Below are 24,994 nucleotides of genomic sequence, written 5' to 3' on the forward strand. Positions count from 1 at the left end.
GACACCATGAATCATAAAGCCTGAGGAATTCTGCTTCAATCTCCATATTAAACAAGTAACCTGTTTCTCTTCTCATCTCAGCCCATCCCAGCCCCTTTTCCTTACTGCCCTAACCTCTCTCTGACCTATGGAAATTCTTTCTTTTTTCTTTTCTTTATTCTTATTTTATTTTATGAGACAAGGTCTCGCTCTGTTACCCACGCTTGAGTACTGTGGCTGTGATCTCTGCTCACTGTAACCTTCGTCTCCAGGTTCAAGCGATTCTCTCACCTCAGCCTCCCAAGTAGCTGGGACTCCAGGTGCATGCCACCATGCCTGGCTAGTTTTTATATTTTTTGATGGAGATGGTGTTTCACCATGTTGGCCAGGCTGGTCTCAAACTCCTGACCTCAAGTGATCTGCTCTCCTTGGCTTCCCAAAGTGCTGGGATTACAGGCATGAGCCACAACCCCTGACCTCATTTATTCTTATTTCATGCTCTTATGTAAATATACAAACAGAATTACAATGAGGGTATCTGCATCTAATTTCCATGTTGATTAAATGACAGTTCTGTATCAGAAAAGAAAGCGCTAATCCAACATCTATTCACTCAACAAACATCTCTTGCAAGTCACACAGTGAGACAAGAAATTATGAGTGATCATTCCGTATATGATATGCAGCTTAAATAAAATGCTAGTGCTGCTGCACCAGAGTTGTGAGGCAGTACCGATCTTTATGTTGCCTCTAACTCCAGTGTGCTTTTGCTCATTTTATTTCTGCTCTTGGCAAGATTTAAATAAAGCCTTTTTTTCCCTTTGCTTTACAAATGTTTCCAACAGCTATATTACACTGACTTAACACAGCATTAACTACAGTACAAATACATACTCCCTAGATTGCTTTTTGAGAAAGGAAAATGTTTATGAACTCTATCAAACAAACACTGAATTCATCAGTCTAAAGTTTATTTAAAGTGTCAGATGGGTTTGATAAAAATCTATACCTAGAATTCATTTCTGAACAGTGTAAACTTATTACTTTGATTTCAAAGAAAAAAAATACCCTAAAAAATATTCTGGTTCTCTCAGAATGTAAAGTTCAAGTTAAGCCATGTATGGCTACTATGAATTTACACTTAATTAAAAAAAAAAAAAAAAAAAAAAAAAAGAACATTTCTGGCTTGGTTGCCTGACTCGTTGGAGTAAAACTTTTAGTCCCAATTCTGCAATAAAACAAAATATCGGTCTAACTGAAAACCAGTGAGGAGCATTGGCTGAGAGGAGTGTACTTTTATTATGCCTTATTTTATGACCCAGGCACCAAGCTGAGGCAGGGCATAGAAAAAACCCTTCTAGACAGAGATAGGACAACTCAGTCAGGAAAATGACTGCATGCTAGAGAAAACAAATCATTGAGCTATTTTAAATCTAATTAATTTGATAAAATATGTTTCTATTTTCCCAACCCCAAAAGAAATGAATACAATAATAGAGTCATGAGTGCATTGCTTATCACGTAAATGTCTTTTTTTGTTGTTGTTATTGTCTTAGAAAAGCCAAGAACATGGTATTACTGGGAATACTTTTCTCCCTTCGAAGTTTGCTACCATGTGTGTTACAGCTGGGACAGGCCTCACAAGGACTCCAAATTTCTTTCTACAAATGAGGAGCCCGTGGTCTGGAGAAATGAAGTGAGTTACCTGTGGTTACAAAGCTAGCTGGGGGCAGACACAGAATGAGAGGACAGGTTGCCTGGCTCACGTTTGGTCTCTTGTTCTCCATCATTAAGTAATGGAAAGGGACTGAAATACTTACAACCTACAGAAATCTATTCCACTCACAATATGCTCCTTGTCATCCAATGATACAGAACAGATCGGATCACAGATTTTTGTTTCTTGAATGTTTTGGAGTTCTGTAGCTAAACAGGAAGCTGCAGAAATTGGGAATGAGGAACCTCAAAGACAAAACCTCTACATTGTAAAGTATGTAGAATCATTCCAACGGAGTTCAAAATATTTTGGGGAGCACAGGTGACCCCCTCTCTAATACACAATGTTTCTGAGGCTGGTTCCAGAGCAGATCACCATGAGGTGGCATCCGCAGAACACGTGGGCAGTAGCCACTATGGGGCACTGTGCTACCAAGGAAATACACCCGCAAAATACTGAGAAATCTGGGTCCTCCATTTGCTAAGGTAGGACCTGGCACTACTTAATTAACTTCTCCCATCCCTAGTTCTCCCAACTGTAAAATAAGAAGAGTAATTAGCTGCTCTGAACATCTCACAGGGTAATTGTGGGGATCGATAGAGGCTGGGTATAAAAGATGATGTGGAGTCAGGAAGAGATATTATTATCATTATATGTGTGTTCTTTCCTCTTACTTGGAAAGACAGCACAGAAGCTACAAAACAATACTATTTCTAGAAGTATGGTGCTGGGTGCTGCCTCAGAACCTCTACGGAGGTGTGTTTAAAATGCAAATTCCTGGGTTCTACCCCAGACTCACTAAAACAAAACCTGAGGGACATGGCCCATGATCCTGTCATGTCAAAACTTTCCTTTCTATTGCATGCCCTTAGAAGGGCTACACTAGAAGTGATCCAGGAGTAAAAGCCAGAGGAGGCTGAGAAAATGGGCAGCCACATTCCACAGAAACAATGTTCAACCTGCTGGTTGGAATCTCCAAACCACCCACAGATGTCTGTCTGACCTCAATCCTGTAATTCTTGTTACCTCTACCAAAACCAGTCTCTCTCCCTGCAGCACTTCAAGCCCTGGAGACTACAGGCACTGCCAGACACACAACTGCAAGCCTATGCAAAGGCTGTTTTCCTAAGCATCCTGCTCTGATGGCCCCTGGTCTTCTCCCATTTTCCTGCAGCACTTTATAGGTATATTCCTACCTGGGCAGAACCTTTACATGACCAGTGATTAGCACATTATTTTACTTTCAGTGTGTGATGTACAAATACATGAATGAAAGACAGAATATGGAATTCATCACACTCACAAAAATCTTACTATAGCATTTAACACTATTCTTTTTGCAAAATGTATTCACATTTCCATTTGAGAAGGCAAAGACAAGAAGCATTTGAAAGGCAAAGACAAGAAGCATTTGAATAACAAATACCTGGATTCAAATACATTTCCAAAATAAGTTTTTGCATTTACTAGCTATATCAACATGGGCAAGTTATTAAACCACACATCAGTTTCTTCAACTGGAAGACAGATGTGACATCATACAACCTAGCCTGCCTTCAGGAATATTTTAATTGGGCTCAATAGGAAAGGCAATTAATGTATTGCCAGGCACAGATGCTCAAAGAGTGTTATTCTCTTCTTGTCCTTTTCTCTTTGCATACTTTCTAATGGGTTCTCTAATAGTCTGCAGTAGCCACGGCTTGTAACAAATCTTCCAAAAGGAACTCCGACAGTAGATTTGATTCCTACTTGGTAGTGTACTATTAAATATTTTACAATCATCTCTCAGGGAGGGGGAGTAGAGGAAGAACCCTGAGTGTTGGTGTTTGTCCATTCTATGGTGCAATACTTCCACTATTGCCAATTTCACACCACCAATGGGATGTTACTGAGCAGAACTGTGATGCAATGTGCAAGAGCTTGTTTTGTCTGAGTATTTCTACCACTCAGATACAATAAAAGTAAATAACTTCAAGAGCACAGAGGATAGCAAAATGAAATAAAATAATCAGAAAATGATGAGTGTTGAGTACTTGCCACTCTCAGTTTTTAAACTGGCTCATAAAATTCCTGAAAAGGTACAAGCCAACTCCAGCACACCACTGTGTCTTACTCCATCGGGAAAACTCTGCTGTAGAGGAATATTAATTCCAGACACTTCAGCCTAACTAGAGAGCTTTATTTATGCAGGATCCTTTAAACAGATGCAGAAAGCACATGCTTAGAGTTTCTACAGGGGTGAAACAAGGGTACATAACAGTATCTGTCTACGTAATACTGACATGCTATACATGTGCGTCAGTTCTGCTAGGGAAAAGCCTTGTCTGGAGAGAAAGAAAGCTGTACTGTGCTTAACACATGGAAACACCCGGGCAACAGGTAACAGTAATAGGTAATAAGAAACAGTAGTAGGTAACAGTAAACTTTGTTACACCTCTTCTTTCCTTCTCAACCTTATTATGTACATTTATTTATGTGGCTTAACTTTTACCTTAGGTCAGTCTTCACTATAAGACATTAAGCCATGATGTAACAATTTTTAGGACCCACATCAGACGTGTGACACTCTCACTTTAGACACAAGAAAACAGATATACAGAGGAGGAAAACAAGTTGCCCACAGGTAAACCAATGTAGGACTGGACTTCAGGCCTTATACTTTTATAGAATGGCTTAGTTCTTCAAAGCCTTTAGGCTACTACATTTTATTTGCTTATTCATTTATACAATGACTGTTTTCAAGGGATAATAAAATATATTTGTGACTTACTAAATTTTATTTGCGTCTTGCTCAGTTCTAGAAGTGACATTTAATGACTCTGACTTGCATTTGCATTAGGCTGTCTTTACCACAATAGAGCCATCACATTTGAAAATGTGCTCAGTAGTAGAAGTGGTAGGGATTAACTTTTATTAAAGGCTTATAAGATACCAAGGGTATTAGTACATAAATTATAAAGATGGCTTCATTTAAACAGAAGAACAACCGATGCATTAGGTAATATTATGGCCTCAATTTTATGATGAAGAAATGAAGGCTCCTTGAGGTTAAGAATCCATCAGAAGTCTCTAGGGCTGGCTTCCTGGGCACGTGGCCTGTGTAGTCATGTGGGACCCCACACTCAGAAGAGCCGCATTTGTTTTGATGCTCCCCTGCTGCTTGCCTGAAATTTTCAATAACTCTTTGACTTTGTGTGCTATACCTGAAATTGGATGGGAGAGAGTGGAACGATGAAGCAGACATGGGTAATGTGTGTGTCACATCCTGCCCACCGTTCCTTGCTGCCAACTTGCAGCCAACATTCATGATGCCTCAGGAGCACAGGACTCTGGTGAGGCCACAATGCATGGGAGTTCAGCAGGACTCAAAATGAGTGCAAGGTGAGTATGGTACCTCTACCACAAGTGGAGGATCCCACAGCTTTCAGAGGCCATGCTTTCTGCTGGAACCAGAACTAGCTTCAAACACAAAAAATAAGGCAATTGTACTTTAAGAAACACAACTGACCAAGGCACCTATCATGTCTTTCTTATTTCCTTGTATTGGCCAATCACTCGTGCTCCAAATGGTGACACAGAATGAAAGCCCTGCCTTACTCCTTAGGAAGCTGAAGGTAGAATGTGTTGGCGAAACACGCATGTATCAAGAAGTCACATAAAAACAACAGAGTTAGTTTTTGGAAGTGTTTCCTCTCTTCTGGTCATAAAGAAATACAAAGGCATGTGACAGCTATGGGAGGCCAAGGAGGTCGAATCATGAGGTAAGCAGTTTGAGAGCAGCCTGGCCAACATGGTGAAACCCCGTCTCTACTAAAAATACAAAAAGTTAGCTCGGAATAGTGGCAGGCACCTATAATCCCAGCTGCTCGGGAGGCTGAGGCAGAAGAGCCGCTTGAACCTGGGAAGCGGAGGTTGCAGTGAGCTGAGATTGTGCCACCGCGCTCTATCCCGGGTGACAGAGTGAGACTCCATCTCAACAACAACAACAAAAAAAGAAAAATAGTGTAATTTCAGTGATTATTATGTCAAATGCTCTTAAATTCACATTTAAAATTGGCATTGCACAAGTTAAGGCTAAACAGAAAAAATCATACCAATAATTAATTTTTTAATTTTTCTTTACTTAGAACATTAAAAACATTGTGACAATTCCAGAGAGAAGGAAGAGAAGGGAAAGGAGGGCAGGGAAGCAGTGGGAAGGAAAGGACAAAACATTTTGTTTTAGCACCTTTCGGGGTACTTCTTTCCTGTTGTTTTTGAAAAATGCCTCCACATTCTAATTTCACGCGTCCCACAGCCAGCCCTGGTTGTCACACAACTTGGAAGCATCAGAGTCAGTATCTGAATCTAAGCTGACTCCAAAGTTCCTTTGCTTTGACCCCATTTTATTCAGCCATTTATTTTAAGCAACAGGGCTCTTCAGCTTCAGAAAATTTTTGTCATGATTCCACTATTGGCAATCTGAACATGTGACAATTGCTTATTCCTCTTCCCTTTTCTTCATTTCCCCCCCCTTTCTCTGAATTATTTAAGCTGTGGTTTTTCCATTCATTGAACAAGTATTCACTCTGTGCCAGGGACATCTAACTCTGTTAGCGGGGATGCATCGGCAAAGCCTATGATTTTAGAGACAACAAAGGCGAAGTCATTTCTAAGAACCTCAAAAATCCCAAATGATGAGGTTTATGCAACTTCAAAGTCTTTCTGCCCTTTTTTTTCCCCTAATACTTGATTACCTCTCTAACCAGAGGCTGCACTTCATGCAGGTCTAATCTTTCAGAGCACAGTGTGGTTAGGAAGCCCCCCCGGCCTGCCAAAATGAGCACTAGCTGCTAAATAGGCATTCAGTTTCAAAGAGGGTTTGTTCCACTGAACACCAAATATGGACTAGAAACAGCAGATTAAAATTCTGTTCGCTTGTGTCCCACAGAGGACTCAAAGTCAGGGGATTTCTATCCCAGACCTTTCTGTTCTTTCTTCTTCAACTGCTCCTCCTGCACCCCCTGCCCCATAAAAACCACCATCTGGGTTGTAAGTTAAATCAATTGTAAGTCACCTCAAAGAATAAGGTATTATATAAGAAGGTACGGCAAGAGAGAAACTAACAAACAAAACCCTATGCTACTTAAAAAGCTAACAAAAAAACCTGCTGCTGCTTAAGCAAAAGCCAAAAAAAAAAAAAAAAAGTGCTAGACATGCAGCCAATTCTATTTCCTTTAATTCTTCTATTGCGTCCTAATAATAGTAGCCACAAATGCTACCTTTGAGTCCAGCACAGGTGTGCTGGCTGGCAATTTAAAATACTGTTTGTCAAAAGGAACCAGATGATTTACTCTCACTTTACAGAGGAAGGAACTTTTCATTGTTTGTTAAAGCAAACAGAAGGAAAAGAAAGAAGGAAAGAAAAAGGTAACACACAAATCTCAGCAAGGTGCAGGACCTGGAATTTGAGACTAAGTCTGTGGACTCCAAAGCCCCTGTCTCTCCTCACAGGCTGCCCTGTATAGGTTACAAAGTGCATTCATGCACCACGCATCTCCATGCCATATGGATTTCAGATTAAATGTCTAATTCTGACCTCAGTTTTACTGAAAATAAACTCTTCATAGGTCATAAATTTTTAGAACTGGCCATAATAAACTAAATATCTAGGTACAAGTCCCAAAGCGAAGATCACTGCACCGGAATCCTCTAGCAGTGCTTCAAGCATGCTTGCTGCTAACACTTAAAACTGCTGTATCAGACAGAGATGGGAGATGAGAAAGAATTGGATTGGGAGACTGAAAACTGAAGAATGCCAAGGAGAGAATCCAATACGACAAAACTATCATCAATCTAGCATCTGGGTAGAGCTCGGGGGTTTCAGAGACAACATCATAGGTCAACTTGTTTTTTTTCTTAGGAAGGAAATTCTAACCTCAGAATGTGCTTTTCTAAATGTCCAAAATTTTGCTCCCACATATGTGAATTGTGGTTGGAGTGCATAAATCAGGCAGTACAATAAAAAAAAAAAACCCACTTATTAAATTAAATGCATTATTTATTGAGGGAGCGTTATTACATTCTGCTGTAAACTGGTGGTATGATTCAAAGTAGACTGGCAATGGTGACGGGCCATTGCTAGGTTGTAACAAACCCACATCTATGATGAACAGAGTTTCTTTTATTTAACAAATATCTATGAAAGGAATTTGCTAACCACTGGGGATATAAAGGCAAGTGAGATGAGCTCTCATATCTTAAGAACTGGTGGCAGGGGAGAAGTGGTGCGCTTTGGAGGGGGTTTTGGGAGGGGTGGACAGAATATCTCACAAGTACAAGACAGGTACTCCAGGAGAGGAAGGCCTGGAAGGGAGCTGCAGACGCCCTAGAATTCTCCATTTGGAGGGGAAGGGCACCTTTCAAGCAGATGCAACCAGTGGGGAAAGGGGTGTGGGCCTCTGGCAGCTTCTTTGTACACAGAGCTTGTCTTCTTCCATTGACACGTTCAGACAAAGACCAAACTAGGGCTACTGTGTTAATTTTCGGCAGCACACCATAACACATCTTGTTTCATCCTTTCATCTTCTCCCCCAGGGACTTCAAAATATCGATCGCCCTTTAAACTCAGGGATAACTGCTCCCACCCTAAGAAGCCTGCGATTTGGAAATGGGGGCAGAGGAGCTCCCGCTCCCACCCAGAGAGGGAGGGGATGGGCTGTTTACAAAGTGCAGACACACCCTCCTGCTGTTGCTTTGGCTCTCTGGGCAGAAGTAGGACCTTCAAAGCTGTCAATCAGACCTTTGAGAACATGAAAGAACGCTGGGGAGGGAAGAAAGGGTTTGTTTTTAAGCTCTTCTCATTAACTTGACTGATAGGGAGGCTCACACACAGCAGTGGGGGGCATCCAAGTCTGAAGTTTAAGCCCAGACAGCTCCAAGGAGACCCCCGCTGGCTGCTCTCCCTTGCACCAGCCCAGGTGGCTGCACCTCCGACTGTCCTCTCTGCACCTCACCCCTTTCAGACACCAAGCAGGACTGAACGGAGGGCCCTGCCCATAAGGCACCTGACCTTTGAGCCAGAGAGAGAGCCAGTCCTTTATTTAATTGCGGAGACTGTGATGAGGCTAGCCACTGTGCTGTGCCACTTTCCACTTCACCTGATGTGACGGACCAAGAGAACTAACAAAGGTGACATGCCTGGGGTCTGCCTGCAAGATGGCCAGTGAGAGGAGGGTGGGAAAGCCAGCTCTGCACAGGCAGTCACTTGGGGGGTGGGGGGCGCTATACTCAGCCAATTTTTGTACAGGAATCCTCTGATCCGCAAAGAATGGGATTTTCCCCACCCTTCACTGGCCAGAGAGAAGAGTCCTGGCATCGTGCGAAGCTCCCAGCCTGATGCTAGTCTTCTGTTTCCTGGACACCAAGAGACAGCCTTTCTTTCCAAAGATGAATAAAGATAGGGATTTTTAATGTATAAACTGAATGTTTAATAGTAATTCACTAAAAGGGCGAAAAATGTGAAAACTTCCACTTAGCCGAGATAGTCATGAAATGTAAACAAGTAAACCCAGGCCACTTCTTGTTAGATCCTTATTATTTATTACCAGTTTTCTAGGAAGCCACAAAATTGTGTTTACTTTCACTGCCTGAGAGTACACGTTCTCAAGGAATTAAATCAGTTGAAAAAACAATCTAACAAATAAACAAGCAAAACACCAAACTCATTACTGAAGGTATGCCTAGGCCAAGTTCATCACTTCTTGCAGAAGATTGAGATCCTTTCAAATCCAGTGCCAATATCCAATGGTTATGGGTTTCCTGAAGAGCCCAACATTCTTCAGGTTGACAGGTTGGTTTGGGCACAGGATGAGGCCTTCCTAGATATTAGCATTCCGGAATACAGTCATAGACCTTTCTAACCGCATCCAGTCATCAAAAACCTTCTCCAGGACAACAATATAATTAAAAAGTGCAGAGAAACCGACCAGCAATGTAAACCCTATTAAGATGGCATAGCACAGCTCATAAAGAAAATGAAAAGGGCTTGGGGGTGTGCGGGGATCTAAGGTCATTAAGCAAAGTGAAAGAATTTTAACAGATTTTTAAATTTAATATAGTCATGCCTATATCTCTAATGACAGAGATACATTCTGAGAGATGCATCCTTTGGCAATTTCATTATTGTATGAAATCACAGCATGTACTCACACAAACCTAGGTGGTACAGCCTACTGTATACCTAGGCTGTGTGGTATGGCCTATTGCTTTGCTCCGAGGCTACAAACGTGTACAGTGTATCACTGTACTGCATACTAGGCAATTGTGACATGACAGTATTTATGTGTCTAAACATATCTAAACAGAGGAAAAATACACTAAAAATACGGTATAAAAAATTTAAAAATGGTACACCTGTATGTGGCATTTACCATGAATGGAACTTCCATGTCTAGAAGTTGCTCTGAGTGACTCAGTGGGTGATGAGTGAATATGAAGGTTTTAGGACATTACTATATGCTACTGTAGACTTTATAAACACTGTACACTTAAGCAAAGTATAAGTTTACACTAAATTTACAAAAACAGTTTTTCTTCCTTTGACATTAATCTTAGCTTTAGTAACTTAGCTTAGTAACTTTTTTTTTTTTTTTTTTTTTTGAGTAGGAGTTTCGCTCTTGTTACCCAGGTTGGAGTGCAATGGCGCCATCTCGGCTCACCGCAACCTCCGCCTCCTGGGTTCAGGCAATTCTCCTGCCTCAGCCTCCTGAGTAGCTGGGATTACAGGCACACGCCACCATGCCCAGCTAATTTTTTGTATTTTTAGTAGAGACGGGGTTTCACCATGTTGACCAGGATGGTCTCGATCTCTTGACCTCGTGATCCACCCGCCTCGGCCTCCCAAAGTGCTGGGATTACAGGCTTGAGCCACCGCACCCGGCCGCTTAGTAACTTTTAAACTTTATAAACTTTTTATTTTCTTAGAACTTTTGACTGTTTTATAACACTTAGCTTAAAACACAAACATATTGTACAGCTGTACAAAATATCTTTTCTTTCTATGTATTCTATAGGCATTTTTGTATACTTAAAATTTTTTATTTTATTTTTCACTTTTTAAGCTTTTTTGTTGTTAAAAACTAAGACACAAACCCACAAATTAGCCTAGGCCTACACAGCGTCAGGGTCATCAGTATCACTGTCTTCCACCTCCAATCTCGTCCCACTGGAAGGTCTTGAGAAGCAGTAACATGCATGGAGCTGTCATCACCTACGATAGCAACACCTTCTTCTGGAATTCTCCTGAAAGACCTGCCTGAGGCTGTTTTACAGGTAATGATTTTTTAAAAAAAATTAATTAGAAGGAGTATACTCTAAAAGGATGATGAAAGTATAGTAAATACATAAACAAGTAACACATTTATTGTTGTTACTTTACCATCGCTTATTGTCATTATCAAGTATTATGCCCTGTATATAATTGTATGCGATAGACTTTTATGACTGGCATATAGTAGGTTTGTTTATACCAGCATCATCACTAACGTACAATGCAGTAATGCATTGCAGTACAACCGTACAAGAACTACAAGTCTCTAAGAGATTGGAATTTTGCAGCTCCATTAGAATCTCAGGAGATCCCTGTGTTATATGTGGTCTGTCATTGACTGAATGTTGTATGTGGCACATGACTATATATTATCTGAAATAGCAGCGATACTGAAGTGCTCTAGAAACCAATTCAGGTTCCTAATAGAAGACCAAGTTTTCTTCTTCATCTGGTGCATGAGTCCAGGGCCAGACCTGAGTTTGTGTTTATGTTGTGGAAATCAGGAACAGCCCGGGGCAGTGGTGGGGACTGCCAAGCTGACACAGTCGGAATGACAACCACTAATAATCAGCATCCATGAAGTCACTGAAGTCCATTTAAGTTGCTTATGAAGGTGATTTAAAATGATTTCCACGGATGTGAGGACATCCACACTTAGGCTCTTCTTTCTTCACTTGTGTGAGAAGTCCCTTGTGTAAATGGAGACATGACATCATTTATTCAAATGCTCCACATACATCCTTTTGTTTGTTCTTGTTTTGTTTTGTTTTGTTTTTGAGACAGAGTTTTGCTCTTGTCACCTGGACTTTGCTCTTGTTGCCCAGGCTGGAGTGCTGTGGCATGATCTTGGCTCACTGCAACTTCCGCCTCCTGGGTTCAAACGATTCTCCCAACTCAGCCTCCTGAGTAGCTGGGATTAGACGTGCCTATCACCAAACCTGGCTAATTTTTTGTATTTTTAGTAGAGATGGGTTTCCTTTTGTTTTAAACTTCATGTGCTTTCATTACATCCTGTGAAGTTCTACTTAACATTGAAGATCATTTAACATTCCTAACTTCAATCCCTGAATATTTTTTATTTTGATTCTAGTACAGGTTCAGAATAAGGAAAATAGTCCCTTTAATTAACTGACATGTACCAGGCATGCCCCTGATTTTAACTTCACCTTTGAGAAGTTGCAAAATTTCAAAAAACAAAATAAAACAAAACAAAATGCTCACTCAGAAGGCTGGGAGTCTGAAAAGAAATTCAGAAAATACACAAAGATCCACATAAACTCTAATGACCCCAAATGCTCACTGACCCTTCATCTCTCTCCACAGATGTCCTCAGCCCTGTGGCCGTCTCCTGCAGGGAGTGATGGCAGAATGAGGTCGCGGCCATGCATCTGATACACACAGGCAGGGGATAGCACAGCACCTTCCCTGAGCTTTAAGCTAAAGGTGTGTGTTAGTTTCTCCATCTGGAACGGGGTTGGGCTGAACCCAAGATCAAGGTCCTGCATTTATAATTCTTCATGGACAGCTGATACTGTATATTCCCTCTGGTGTAGAAGTACCTTTTCCCAATTTTAATAGCTATTCATAGATAATTCTGGGGCAGGCAGCATAATAAAAAAACACTACTGAGCCCATTCATTCTGGAACGGGCTTATTATCACACCAGGTGCTGAAAATGTATGTAGTTCTAATTGTAGGATTTGTACAACATTTATGATTCCAAGACAAAGTGCTTTATATAAATCCTCGATGGACAGATCCAACCCAATATATTTACTAATTATTTACTGATTACACGTGTCCCTTAGTTCCGAATGCTTTGCTAAAGGAAGAGACAAAGATGCTGAACCCTATTTTAATCATTTCCAAGGGAAATGTGAATTTCAGGTTTCCTCTGTGAAAGCCATGAGTAGCACAAAAATTATTAGGTTGAATGGCTTAGCGGTGATTTCCTAACATTGCTGGTAAATGTGTTTCTCCAGTGATTAGTGGCAACTCTAAAGTATAAGACAGTGTATGTGCAGAGTAGCCCGCCTGGGCCTACCTGGGCCAAGGAATGCACAGTCTATCCCTTCTCCTTAGGGAATGTTCTGTTTATAAATGCATCACTAGAATTTGGGGAGCCCTATTCATAGGGATTCTACTTGAAGAAAGAGAGGAAAAATCCCACCCACTCTCCTTTGTTTTTAGAAATCACACTTAGAGAGCAGAGAGCTATCCTTTCAATCTAATAGGACTCCTAGATCCATCCATTTGACATAGATTCATGAAGTTTCCAGGGCTCAGTACCACATAACACGCTTGACAGCTGGGACACAGAGTTCTGGAGGCTGCCTGCAAGGAACTTACAGTTTCGCAGGGGTGGGAAGGGAGCAAAGTCAATTATAACAGAGTGGCAAGTGCAACAGCAGAGGTTTGATGCTGTGGGGCAGGTAGGAACCATTAAGTCGCGTTAGGTGTGTGTGTCAGGGAAGGCTTGCTGGTAAATGAATGGGAGTTGGTGTAAGTTAGGAGTTGGGAAGTGGGCACTGGGAGAGAGAAAGAACCAAGTCCTTAATAATCTGGTCAAGGAAAGATCCTGAAGGTAGCTGTGGCTGATAGGGGAGTAGAAAAGTGGAGACCATGAGCTTGGACCCAAGCCAGAAGCACATGATCTAAAAATGGCAGACAGTGTCCTGTATGCAATGGAGGATGACTGGGACATCTAAGGAGGAGAGAATGGCACAGGATTGAGCTTGAGGTTTGGAAGGAGGACTCTTGGCCAAAGCGGCAAAGGGATGGGTGTGCAGGAGGAGGGCAAGAGTGGATGGAGACATCTGTAAAATGGATTCTAATATAAAATACTCTTAGCTATGAGCAGTGCACGGCTTCCACTCATTTTTTTCCTTAAAGAGTATAATAAACACTGGATGCTGAAGCCCAAGAAACACTTCGCCCTCTAGAAACTGTAAAAGTCACTGTTTCCATAAGGGCAGAGACTCTGGACAAGCCCATGAAGCATATTTTCAAGCCACTTAAATAGCACATGCCCAAGGGTATGTTGTAGACAAGCCAGCATCTGCAGCAGCAGGTAGCAGAGACAGCTTCCTCTTCAGGAAGCAGACACCAAATCATTAGAACCTTAATGCCGTGTCAGCTTTGGCTGCCAAATACGCAGCTCCACACCAAATGGAACCATTTGCATCTGGCTCTGGATTTAAGCCAACTTCTTTGGCTTTAAGAAAATTCTGAATTTATACAATATAATATGAGAACACCTGATCTTCATTAGGCAACCTGCCTGTTCTCCTTTTTAACTTTTGAAATCATTTCTATTTCTTATTCTCTTCCATTCCACTAAATTTTAAGATATCATTTAACTTTTTCTCTTTTCTTTTTTAAGTGGGGTCTCACTCTGTTGTTCATCCAGCCTGGAGTGCAGGGTGCGATCTCCACTCACTGCTACCTGCACCTCCCAGGCTGAAGCGATCCCCCAACCTCAGCCTCCAGAGTAGCTGGGACCACATGCAAGCGCCGCCACCACTCCCGGCTAATTTTTTGTATTTTTGGTAGAGAGTAGATTTCGCTATGTTGCCCAGTCTGTTCTTGAACTTCTGAGCTCGGGCAATCCAGTCATCTCGTCCTCCCAAAGTGCTGGGATTATAGGCGTGAGCCACTGCGTCTGGCCCACTCTACTTTTTCTTTATATTCCTTTGAACTTTAGTTTTTGGTATCATGGACACATCTCTCAAAGCTGGTTAGCACACTCCAAGTATGGACCGGCAACTGATGGGGTACAGGACAGACCTGGGCTGGGTTTTTATATTTACATTTATTATTTCCAAACTGCAATGTAGAATTCCTATATAAGAACAAAAATTACAAGGAATCTATATGACTTTAATCTTCCATGTCCTGATGAACTTTCCCTGATGAGCTAGTTGATTTAAAACATCTCCTAAGAGATCCCATTATATTATGTAGAAAAGCTTCTAGAACTGTTCATTTAATAAGCTTCCATATTATAATTGGGATAGATAGATATCATCTAGAAATAACAGAGGTTCCTTGGGCTGAGGGTTCAATATCAATGTCCACTTGCAATATTAAATTATTCCAAATTCACAATTCAGAGGCTACAAGTTAAATGCCAAATAAAATTGAATTCAGTTAGTAAATTTCTTCTTTTAAATAGATGAGATCTCGTTCTGTCTCCAGGCTAAAGCGCACTGGAACGATCATAGCTCACTGCAGTCTTGAACTCCTCTAGGCTCAAGAGATCCTCCCACCTCAACCTCCTGAAAGCTGAGAATAAAAGTGCAAGTTACCATGCCTGAACACAAATTTCATTTTTAAAGTGTGTTTTTTCCATATAAATGTTATATGTCCACCACTGTTTTTAATAAACTGGAACATATTAAAATACAACTTCAAGATTTACAGTAAAATGCACTGGCTTGTACTACATTTTAAAATTTACTTTTGGTCTTCCGGCTGTAGTCAACTGAAGAAAGATCTATGGCACTGAACAAATGGCAAAACGAAGCTTTTATATTATAACAACCCTGGGGTTGTTAACAAAATGAACTTCAGACAGCATGAAAGTTTCAATGATGAACAAATATTGAACTTTTGTATTGTAATAGCACAACCAATACTTCATTCCTGGTTAACTTTACCTCAATTATTTTTTAAAAAAAGATAAACTGTTTAAAAGTTATTTTGTTTAAACTTTGAAGTATAAGCTGGTGAGCAGGTGACACAAAACTAATCTACTCTGCTATAAATCAGAATAGGGAGTACCCATTGGGGGACAGTAACCAGAAGAGGGCACCAGGAGGCTTCCGTGGTGCTGGTAAGAATTGCTTCTTGATGTGCTGGTTGGTTACAAAGGTATATTTGGTTTATGAAAATTCATCAAACACATGCTTTGTGCACAGCTGGCACTGGCAAAAGATTTAATAATTAATTTTTCACTTAGCAACTTTCTGATTAAGGTATACAGCTGAAGAAAACAAGACAGGTAGAGTAACTGTGTAAAAGCCAGAGTAAACCTGCACTGTGGAGGGAGCAGGTGCCACAGCTTCCTCCGTACGCATGTGGACACAAGAAGCACATTGGTGAGAAAGACATGCCTAAGTGAGGAAGAGAAACATTCAGGACTCCAAAGAGTCTATTTAGAGAGAAAAAAAGTGGTAGGTGGGGGAAAGTAAAGATGACATGTTTCTTTGTACCCTTTCCTCCTCCTAAATTCCATTTGACATCATCCAGAAATGTTCATTTGACATTTCTGGTTTGAAGACTATGAGGGGAATGCATCCCATGGGCCAGTGGTTACTGACTACAATATTACCTTTGGAAAGTTTAGGAAATCCTCTTATGGCCTCTGTGATTTTCAAGCTGGGGATATAGCCAAGTTGGCTTCTTATAAGCCTTAGATCCCAGAAGGTGGTTTGGGGGCAATGTTCCACTTCAATCTTTTGTACTTGAAGTTGATGAAATCTGACATGTGAGATTACATGGAGCTGACAATGTCACATGAAAGTAAATCTGGATAAAAATATTGCATATCTATGTATATGCACATGAGGATGGAAGGCCTATGAGCTCCAGGCCTTTCGTTGTATGCAGTAACGTCATTCACCCAAGCACCTGAACATATCAGCACCTGTGAACTTCTTTTTGTAAAATTTACTACTAAATCCCTTTCTACCATCACAGACAACGGGGACTGTGACTTAGTCTCTATTTCTTCTCCACCTTAGAGACTGTCAGTACCAAATGAAGAAAATTTTATTTCATAGTGCCTAGTTGAACATGCCAAGGGGCTTAACCGCATCTCTATAAAAATATTTGGTTGGCACCTACAGACAATAAACAAGAGGAGTGCTCAAATACCATACTGCATTCATTAATCCTTATTTTCCACCCACAATATATATATATATATATATAAACAAATAAACAAAACCACACATGACTACCTTCCTACAGTACCGTTCCCTACAACCTCTCCACACACACAAAACTTGAACGTTATTTGAAGGAGATGCAAATCAATCAATGTGGGTAAGCCTTTCAGTTCAGTGAGGGGCAGTTCTAAGGAACAGCCTTGTGACCAAGGTCCTATTGTCTGGGTTGAGCAGGGACCTGAAGGGCTGCACCCTGGTCCCTGGCTGAAGGTTGTGCCCACCACCCTGAACATTCAGTGGCTATTGCTTAGGTGCTGAATACACGCAGTAATTCCCAAACCAAATCTGTATGCCAGTCACAGATAACTCTCTGCATCCACAGGTTCTACATCCATAGATGACACCCACCATCACTCAAAAATATTTGGAAAAATAAATAAATAAATAAGAATAAAAATAGTACCAATAAACATACAGTGTAGGCTGGCATAGTGGCTCATGCCTATAGTCCCAGCACTTTGTGGAGATGAGGTGGGAGGATCGCTACAGATCAGAAGTTCAAGACCAGCCTGGGCAACAGAGTGATACTCTATGCCTACAAAAACATTTTAAAAAGTATCCAGGTGTGGTGGTGCACACCTGTAATCCAAGCTACTCAGGATGCTGAGGTGGGAGGATTGCTTGAACCAAGAAGTTGAGGCTGCAGTGAGCATGATTGCACCATGATTGCATCCAGCCTAGGCAACAGAGTGAGACCCTGATTGTAAAAGACAAAAACCAGGCCAAGTGTGGAGGCATGTGCCTATAATCCCAGCACTTTGGGAGGCCGAGGTGGGAGGATTGCTTGAGTCCAGGAGTTCAAGACCAGCCTAGAGAGAACAGTAAGACCTCTGTCTCTCAAATAACAATTAAAAAACAAAGCCAGCATAACTGTTTAGATAGCATTTACATTGTATTAGGTACTATAAATAATCTACAAACAATTGATTTAAAATATACAGGAGAATCTGCCTAAGTTAGACAAAGATACCATGCCATTTTATATCAGGGACTTAAGCATCTGTGAATTAGGTTATCCAGAGAGAATACTACACCCAATCCCCTAAGGATACTGAGGGATAACTATATTTCTACATTAAAAACTCACCTCTCAATTTCAACACAGCGTGGTAAGAACAAGATTCATCTAATTTGGGCAACTGAAAAACAGGGATCGACATGGACATTTATGGTAAGGTGAGCTTGTTTAATTTTACCTGGGGCTTCCATAATATAATTGGGATAGATATACACCATCTAAAAACAACAGAGGTTCCTTAGGCCAGGAGTCCTTCCATTACCCCTTAAGAGGCACATTGTGTAATATAGTCTAAAGCTTTCCTTTTACCCACTTCTGGTTCTACATCTAATACTGTGCTTAACTGTCATGAGATAATATTGGAAAAATGCCAAATGAAAAAAATCAACCCTGTCTTTTGTGTGTATGTATCCAGTAGTGATATGTGGGGTATTACTAGGGTATGATGAGAATACAGCATGATGTGTTTTTGACATTTTTAAAAAGGAAATCATATTACATTTGTCTATTTTCCATTTATTTATAAATTACTTAAAATTTGCCTTAGAAACTAGAGCATATAGTTTTTTTTTTTAAAATAACTCTTAGGTTTATGGTCTTAATTATTTTGCCTAATGTCTATAGTGATTAGAAGACGACATAATGCAGGGCAATTCCAAATAGTCTTCCGCTCTCCAGAAAACAGACTGAATCACCTATAGTATTTGGCGAACTTCAGGATGACCTAAAATATCTCAAGTGGCTCAGCCTCTCATTACAGAGAACAGCTAACCAATATGCAGGATTCCGGTCATCAGCCTGGTGCCAGGGTCCCCAAAGGACCTGCCTGAGAAGCCAATCTCAAAAGTTATTCTCAAAAGTCAAATACATTCTGCACATCACCAAAGGGACCCAAGGAACCTGAGCACATCTACTGTCATCACAAAGAACATTTAGAAACATGCACACTCACATATATGTATACATAAAAGTATGTTTTCCATATGTATCCTATTTATAATAAACTAAGAGAAAGTTTAAACCCTAAACATTTTGGTTGGCTTCTCACAAGCCACATGTAATCTGGAACATAAAATTTTCTCAGAGATAAGTCAGATAGGAAAAAGAATGTTCTTTCAGTCGGAAGGGCTAGGCTTTTGTCCTAATTTTGTTAGGCAACAGCCACGAATCCCAACAAATAGTGCTCAAGTATCCTAATTCAAGTTCCCACTCCTGATTACTGATGTAACAATACATAATGCAGGAATTTATTCCTCTGGTGCTTACTTGCAAGTGTGTGAGTGTGTCTGCATAAGTGTGTGTGTGTGTCTGCATGTGTATGTGTGCACATGTGTTCTTTTGAAAGAGAGTCCTCTTTTTCATTTGAAACTTTATTTATTTCTTTATTTTTTGAGATAGGGTCTCACTTGTCACCCAGGCTGGAGTGCAGTGGTGTGATGATGGCTCACTGCAGCCTCAAACTCCAGGGCTCAGGTGATTCTCCCAACTCAGCCTCCTGAGTAACTGGGACTACAGGTGCTTCCCCTACACCCAGCTAAGTTTTTCAAAAAAAATTTTTGTAGATATGGGGGTCTTGCTATATTGCCCAGGCTAGTCTTAAACTCCTGGGCTCAACCAATTGCCTGCGTCACCCTGCCAAAGTGCTGGGATTACAGGCACTGCACCAGGCCCTACAAGATTTCTAATGGGGTATACTTTCCCTAACTTTAAAATATAATTTACATAGCAAGATCCTTCTTCTAACAGTAAAAACAAATTCATTCATTTAATCCTACATGTACAGTTCCATTTTGTAACTGCGTTAGCTCTATCATTTAGAAAACAAATCCTATATCAACTGTACTTTTTCCACCCATTTGTGGTCAGTCATACAATTACGGGTTTTTAGCACATAATATTATATTTACATTTCAGAAAAGTCATTACTATACTTTCAAAGAAGCTACTTTTACATTTTACTTCTAAATAATAAAAGCTATTGGATTATCTAAGAGACTTACTCTTTCCCATATTTAATTTACAGCTAAGTCATTTTAGAAACCACAATTACCAACATGCAAGAACCTCTACTTGAAAAATTTGTGTAATTTGAACATGGAAAACCAATTGTTTTAAATTTAATAAAGCATTTTTCTCTCGGGCTTCAAACAGTAGAAGCAGCCCAGAGTAGAACTTAATGTGTGAATTATAAACTTCTGAAAACAAAGGCTTACAATCAAGATATTGCAGGATTTTTCTTATTCTCTAATGCTTTAGCCAATGTATTTCTAAATGTCCCAGGAGACTACTTCTGAGCTTGCTCTCTTCACCAACCCAGTAACTCAAAACAGATGAATCATTTTCTTGAATCTTAGCCTAAATTTTTCCTTGGAAATTTCACTTGATATGACATGCTTCATATCAGCCCAAATTTCAGTCTAATATTGACTGCCTGGATATTCCACATTTCATGGCCCATTTTTAAGTTGCAGCTTAAACCTTTTTCTGCTTCCAGGTTCTGACGAACACATGCTTTCTGTATACATGAGCTCCCTGAAATCCTCTTCTATCATGTACAATCTTCCCCATCCAGCAGGCTCAGCCTGGTTTGAGAACATGAAAGCTTATGGTCATAGTTGGTCTCTAGCCCCACACAATGACGGGAGTTGTCATTCTTATTTTCCTCTGTTGAGTGGATCTCAGTCTAATAGCATGGGTTTGGGACACCCATAAATGGTTCAAATCCCAGCTCTGCCAAGGCGCTTTACCTTTCCGAGGTTCAGTCTTCTCACCTATAAAATGGGCATAATGATGATAATCTGTGCAAAGCAAATGGTAGGATGTGGTACATCATAAGTGCCAATTAGCTACTATTAATATTCTTGAATTTCGATTGTCTCCTGGGGCTGCACAGCAGTTAGCTGTTAAGTATGCCAGAACTTACAATGATCAGTTTTGTGGACTCTCACACCAGAAGACATGTTGGAAAGGGTTTAATCTAAGCCTTCCTTTTTCAGTCCTGGAAACGGAGCTCTGATAAAGCTGTCTTTCTCCAGTGCTGGTCGCTTCAAGAACACCGCCCAATAGCTTTCCCTGGCTCTCTAAGCAAGCCCAGTGCAAAACTGCTAACCCAGCCTTCACACCCCTCTAGCTTTGTAAAGCCACTGCACGCCTTCAATTTGGATTTCTTCCCTAGACAAGACCACAGAGGGCAGCAGAAGCCAAGAGGGAACAGAACAGTTCTGCCCAGACGTACGCTCCCTACAGTGGGCAGCATGCCTCTGATGTCCTTTCCACACACAGAACAATTCCCCCAAAAAACCAGTAGGTGCTTGGTACTGTGGGATAATCAGGAAGCTGAAGGTGGCCAAGTGAAGAAAATAGTTCTACAACTGCTGGGACCCTGCTTTCACCAGAGCTAGGACCAATGCTGGGGCTGGACCAGAAGACCAACTCATACAAAGCCTTAGGACTACCCAGGTCATACTTCATCCCCTTTAAATGTATTTCACCTGTGGACTAGGTAGATTCCAAGTATTTTGAATTGCAAATGTTCCCCCATCAATTCAATGGGAGGGGTGGGAGGTGGCTTGGATCAAGTAAGGGTAAATTTCAAATTTTGGAAGAGGCATAATAAATCCATGTTTCTCTAACACTGATGTCTTTGCACTGTGTACTTAATAACATTTATAAACAAATTTGTCAAAAGTTGGAAGGAGAGCTTTCAGAAAAATAGCAGCTATATTAAACTGAAAGTGTGGTAACTGACATAGTTGCTGGTCATCTACAGCCCATTCAGTCCTTGGCATTGATATCCACAATTGGTGTAAGAACATTGAAAATTTCTGTACAAATGTGCACCTACATTTCCCTTCCACTTTCCAAAATTAGTATCTAATTACATGCAATTATTACTTTTATAGCTGTTTGGAAATTTCATCCCATATAGTTTTTTATTTGGGGGGGGATGGGCATTCAGCTTTCAATGCTTAAAAAAATCAAAACTTATACACCTGCCAGGAGGGTACTATCTGATTCCCTTAGACATTTATGCATGTTAAGTACTTAATTTAATTTAAACAATTAAAATTTAGGATGATACTAGAGAAAATCTAGGAGAGGTAAAAACTCAATCGATTAGGAATAACACAATATGCTTAAAGAGCAAATGCATTAACAAAGACTGTCCTTATTATCATTCATAAGATATTTTTATTAAATGTATCACCAATGAGGTAGCAAGTCTGCAAATTAATTAAGAGCTTCCCAGAGGACAAATATCTCCAAGTTTTTGGAAAGGAATTTATCATGTATTCACCTAAGCAGGAGCTGCAGAAGCCTGGAAATGAGTTTGTCATTTCAGAAAAGATCTAAGCACTTGAGAAATGCTTGGATAAATTCTAAACCTGGAGGATAAAATTTCAGTCAGTATCGGAATAAGCAATAGACCAGAGCCTCACACACTTAGAAACTGTCTCAGAAACAGGAGAAATTCCGGGGGGTGGGGAGGCCTTCCAGTAACAACACGTGCAGGAATATTTTCAGCAGTCCCTTCACTATTTAACCAATCTTTGCTGACTGGATCAGCCACAACTCCTTAGACTCAACTTAAGTCTTCATCCCACAGAGTAAACACTTTCCCTCTTAATTATCCTCATCAGAAACTCAACACAGATGATTGCCCTCTTCTGCATAATAAATCATTCACATATTTTCAAATGTTAAATGATCTCAACCTTGAATCCTCTAGTCTAAATATCCTCAATTTTTTATCTTGTGTCCTAGATCATGCGCACCACACAGCAAACACAAATGTTGGTCCTCGCTCTGACCTCACTCTTTCCAGGAGTATCCATCCACAGCCTCTCTAACTACGGAGCTCAGTGCTCCACATAGAGCGGAGACTCCTATCACAATCTCTGCGAGAGATTTGGCTCAAAACTCCAGAAGCTTTCACAGCACCAAGCAAAAAGGTAAGATGCTACAATTTATACCTACTGCAGTAAGAATTGGATCGAGAATTCCAAGTCTGAGTGCCTTTTTAACGTTGCTGTAAAATTCAAGGCACTTCACCTAATTATTTTAGGATTTCATCAGTTTTGAGCACAATACCTATTCACCTTTGCCAACAGTTTCTTCTAATGCATTAGTAAAAGAGGCCTCAAGTGCCATAAAAATTTTGGTTGCCAGTTCCAGAAAAATAATAGGCTCAAGGCCACACATCATTTTTCCTTTTGAAAGAAATTTTAACTCTAAATTTGCAACAACAGAATTATATATATATATATACACACACACACACACACACACACACACACATACACACACACACATATATATGATGTGTATTTACACTCATATATGATGTGTATGTATATACAGGTATACATCATATATAGCATATATATAGAGCACTTCACTTTATTGGAATTCTTCCTTAGTCATAAATTATATTTCAAATTGGCAAAAAATGTTGATCAGAATTTCAAAAATTGAAGCATCAAAGTAACCAGGGTGGGGTTTCTCAAGTGTGCCAAAAATTCTCTAAATACAAGATGTGCCGCAACCCACCCACCAAAGATCCCCTCACCCAAGCAGACAGTCCGCGGCGACAAGGGCCAGCATGCCCCTTCATGGTCAGAACGGCAGTGGCGCAAAAGACAATGATTTCAACCAAATATGGTTTGCCTCTCGCCAAATTTTCCTCATGTCCAATAAAAATAAGTTCACAAAAATCCAGCCAAGCATTACTTTCCCCCATAAAGTGCTTCTCAGATTACAAAACAGCTTTGAAAGTTCAGCCTGACAAAACAAATATGGTACTAGGAGGAGAGACCTGGAAAGCAATCACAAAAAGTCTCATTTAAATTCCTGGAAAGCACAGCTTCTCCAAACAGCTATTCAGCTCTTTGGAAGGCAGCACTTTCGGGAGCCATGAGTTTAAAACTTCACTCTGTCCCCCAACACAGCACCCGCAAATCCGAAATGAGTTGGACGTCACACTCCCTACTCAAAAGAATGCATCAAATATCCACTCTGCACACCGCGGAAAGTAAACCCAACAGCGGAATTTGACGCCTGCCAACTGCATAAGAATTAAGACTCAGGTATTTACGATTCTAAAGATCCCTAATACCTCAAACGTTATAGCCACAGAGAACCAGAAATCAATTGAACACACTTTAACCTTTAAGAAGTGCAGTTTTGTACGGGAATTGGTTGAAGAAAGACAAAAATCTTCACTCCAAGAGCCAAAATAAAAGAGCACCATTAGTGAGCCGTAGGGGCACAACTGTGTCCGTCCGTCCCCAAAGCGCAAGCCGTCCTCCCGTTAGCTTCTCCAGAATTTCCTGCTTCTCCCCAAACCACCTTCAACGTTCCCCACACACGAGTCTGGCCACTTATCGAGGAGTGTAACTCCGGCAGAGCAGCGGGCAGGCTGCAGCGCCACCGAGGAAGGCGTCACCTACCCTTACCCTCTGCCCTCTCTCACCAGTCTTCTCTCCCCGCCGCGCCTCGAAGCGCACGACACCGCGGGGCTCGGCGCTTCCCCTGGCCGCGCGGCACTGAACTCAGAGGCGTGCGTGTCACATTTTTATTCCCCCGTAGACTCTCGGGTGCGCGCGCCACGCGCTCCCACACTCACACTGACGCCCGCTAGAGCTGGGACCCGGGGCCCGGGAGCTCCCGACGCACCCCGCGGAACTTGGGGGCTTCAGAAGGCGAGTGAGCGGCTGGAGTCGTCCTGCTGCGGGCTCGAGTCCTCCTCCTGCCACCCTGGGGGTCTTGGAGCTGGCCGGCGTTCGCGTCCCGGGCGGCCTGCGGGATCACCTCCCCGGGGCCAGCGCAGCTCCGCGCTGGCTGCAGCTGCTAGCGCGGGCGGCGGGGCGCAGCGGGTGGCTCGGCCTCAAAGGCAGCAAGGGGCTGCGCTCAGCCCGGAGCCGCGCGCCTCATTGTTTCGGGCAGCTCGGCGGCCGCTCCCGCGTTTGGAGGGACCGCGGCCCCGAGCCCCGGGGCTAGGCGGCGGCTCCCGGCCCCCG

The 24,994-nt window shown here is 41.4% G+C and overlaps 1 protein-coding gene across 2 annotated transcripts in view; it reads right to left on the reverse strand.

Moving 5' to 3' along the window:
* The window catches only part of ST6GAL2 (ST6 beta-galactoside alpha-2,6-sialyltransferase 2), an 82,237-nt gene that overhangs the window by 56,403 nt on the left and 840 nt on the right, over positions 1-24,994 (reverse strand). Inside the window, exon 1 of one of the 2 annotated variants that reach the window (XM_032263032.1) lies at positions 24,448-24,964. The exons of the other annotated variant lie outside the window; for it this stretch is intronic. The gene's annotated coding sequence lies outside the window, so the exon portion shown is untranslated. Of the gene's footprint in view, positions 1-24,447; positions 24,965-24,994 lie in introns of those variants that run through there. 2 annotated transcript variants of the gene reach the window in all.

The sequence above is a fragment of the Sapajus apella genome, unplaced genomic scaffold (genome assembly GCF_009761245.1).
Source record: "Sapajus apella isolate SASKATOON/1434 unplaced genomic scaffold, GSC_monkey_1.0 scaffold134, whole genome shotgun sequence".
NCBI lineage: Eukaryota > Metazoa > Chordata > Mammalia > Primates > Cebidae > Sapajus > Sapajus apella.